The sequence below is a fragment of the Sinocyclocheilus rhinocerous genome, unplaced genomic scaffold (assembly GCF_001515625.1).
Source record: "Sinocyclocheilus rhinocerous isolate Xijiao unplaced genomic scaffold, SAMN03320098_v1.1 scaffold887, whole genome shotgun sequence".
Lineage (NCBI taxonomy): Eukaryota > Metazoa > Chordata > Actinopteri > Cypriniformes > Cyprinidae > Sinocyclocheilus > Sinocyclocheilus rhinocerous.
In genome coordinates, this window is record NW_015634028.1 from 817,521 (window position 1) to 820,470 (window position 2,950).

At 37.2% G+C, this 2,950-nt stretch overlaps 1 protein-coding gene across 1 annotated transcript in view; it reads left to right on the plus strand.

The window, feature by feature from the left end:
* The first annotated feature begins 927 nt into the window (after nt 1–927).
* LOC107745269 (myosin light chain kinase, smooth muscle-like) overlaps nt 928–2,950 on the plus strand; it is an 82,792-nt gene continuing 80,769 nt past the window's right edge. The window contains exon 1 of the mRNA XM_016559118.1: nt 928–1,045. The gene's annotated coding sequence lies outside the window, so the exon portion shown is untranslated. The remainder of the gene's footprint in view (nt 1,046–2,950) is intronic.

Consider the following 2,950-nt stretch of genomic DNA (forward strand, 5'->3'; position numbering starts at 1 on the left):
ATATATATATATATATATTTTATTTTATTATTTTTTTTTTTTGATGAATAGAAAGTTCAACAGAACAGCATTTATTTTAAAAGTCTTTATTGTCACTATTAATCAATTAAATGCATCTATGCTAAATACAAGTATTATTTTCTTTATTAAAAAATAACAATTTTACTTACTGATCCCAAACTTTTAAATATATACAGAGTTCTGGCATGAAACTCTAGATGGCGCAGGTCTAGGTCTAGGATAGGTCTAGCTCAATCTGACCTGGCGACATCATTGTCACACTGGCAGCTGATTGGTTCTCTCCTGTATCGGTAGCCAATGAGCTTACTGCTTAATATTCAAATACCTGGCTTTTGTTTGCTGTAGCAGTTTTGCAGCGCACTTCAGAAACCCTCCACCTTCCCCAGCTCCACCTGTATAGATCTGCTACGGGGTGATTCATGTATGCTATATGGGGGTTATTCATATGTGTTATATGCGTAGCAGCAATATTTCTTACATGCTTACAGCAGCATGTTGTGGATGTATTGACAGTAGCAAGTCTCGGTACTTGCTCTGCCGCAGCAGCAGCGTAGCAGATCTATTCCGCCAAGACCAAATACATTAACATTATCATGTACATTACCATGCCAATCCCTCCGAGAGTTGTCATGACAGAAATATGTACACATGTACACATATCCAAAAGAAGCCTCAGGTGAAAATATTGCATAAACAATTAAAACATGTCCTATGCTCACATTCCTCTGGCTTTAAAGGAAAACAGAAAAGCATAAGGCACACATCTCATTTCTAGTCTGAGCAATGTTCAGTCCTCCCCCTTCAACTCCTATAACCCTGCGACCAATGAGGAACTCTCAGCCTGTGATGTTAGGATCCATGCCAGCAAGTTCGGTACCGACAGGGTAAACACGTTGAGAGCAGATCAGAGTCAGGACAGCGAGTCTGGACGCGCTCTCGCCGCTGTGTCCCGCTGAACTTCTGTGAATGACAGACGTGCAGCAGACGGACACTAATCTCTCCAGAGTCCAACACGACTGTCTGGGTGAGTTTGCTCTGACTCTTTATGCAGCTTAAGATGGGATGACGTTTAAGCAGTTTGAGTTTACCTGTGAGAAATGTTAATCTCACACTCAGATATTAGTTCAAATGGTACATCTAATGCACTTTTTGAATGAAGAGTGCACTTTCTCTGAGAAAAATTGGCATTAAAATTCAGAAAGCTTGGCGTTTTTTTAGTGTTATTTATTGTTTTAGATAAGTTATTCTCTATTTTGCAAGGTCAAATGTACATTGTTATGCTGTAGACCACTTGTAATATTTAAAATACTACTAAGACTAAATATGTTTTGTTACATAATGTGTTTTTAAATAACTGTAGTTAACCGCGTCCCCAAAAGTCACACTTGAAAATGTTAAACACTTCTAGTGTTAGTGCATCATCCATAGTTAATGTGATTCTCTATATCTGTGATTACACATAAAAAAGGCTTTGTCAAAGTTGTAAATATAACAGTTATTGAAGTGCGTTTTACAAGAAAATACTCTGTTTTTCTGCTTCATATTTTCACTTCCACTAAATCCATGTGCTACTTGCTGTTTCTTTGTAATTGTTTGTGAAATCTACTAGCAATTTCTGAAAGAGAGAGAGAGAGAGAGAGAGAGAGAGAGAGAGGTTTCAAAGTAATTTCTACACCATTTTTTTTCGGTCTAGGACACCTGTGTGACCTGACTTTATATATCCACTAAAAATCACCAAAATGCCAACTGATTAAAAATCATTGAAAAATGATGAAGAAAAGTTAGTTAAGAGAAAAGCTCCTGCAGCATAGACGCTTGCTTTGTTATTTGGTATCTAATACATTTTTAAGTGTGAAAAAAGTGGCCACATACATTTTGAGGACACTGCAAATAATGTTTATTGTGATGAACACATGAAATATAACAATGTCCTTACATACAGTATATTGTAAGAGGTGTATAATGTGGGTATATTTCCAGTTATTCCACATTCTCTCATGCATAATCAACATAAATGTGACGTTTATTCCGGTCGGATGTCTTTGATACAAATGCAGTGGTTAAATTCCCAGAACAGGAAAAGTGTCCCAGTGAATGCTTGATGTGCAACAATGCCTGTGAAGATGAATGAAGCCTCAGTTTCGTGAGGTTAATGAATAGACTTTTGCCCTTTATTAAGTATATTATGTATGAAGGGTGAGGTGTATCAGAGGGCGTTACTTTCTATAAAGCCCCTTCCTGCTGTCTTTTTATCTGAACTATGACAGGTATGATCAGTTTCTTTAATAGGTTCCCCTCCCTCTCTCTCTCCACCCTCCAGATATGTTAGATTGAGTGCTTTAAATGGTCACATGCAGGTTAGGTGCTCTAGTTAGGTGGTTATATTGTGTTTCAGAGCTGGTGTGACTAGAGGACAGTGACATGCTCTTGTCATGTCTTATCTGTGTTTGTTCAGAATCCTGTGAGTGAGTCAATGAACACAATTGTTTCCTCTTGTTATGTGTAGACAAATCTATACAAAGTGTCTGAGCAGCTGGCTGAAATTACATTTAACAAGACGCCTCACCACCAGTGTGTGTTTTCTGACAGGACAGAACATTTTTGGGGCTTGATTACATTGTTTTACCTGAGGCAGAACCACACACCACACAGGGCAAACCCTCATCTTTGACTATCTGTTGAAGTATAGTCATACAATATTATTTATTTATTTATTTTTGTTTATATATTTTTTACATCATAAACAATCATCTGGTCTTCACTAGCTTCTATAATTATACAAATCTAATTATGTGGTACGGAGCCTCGCACATGGCATGCAGGAAAAAAATAGTAGGCTAAATCTTGTGCACGATTTACTATTTCGTTCTCTCGATTTATAAATTGTGTCCACGATTTACTATTTCGTTCCCTCGATTTATAAATTGTG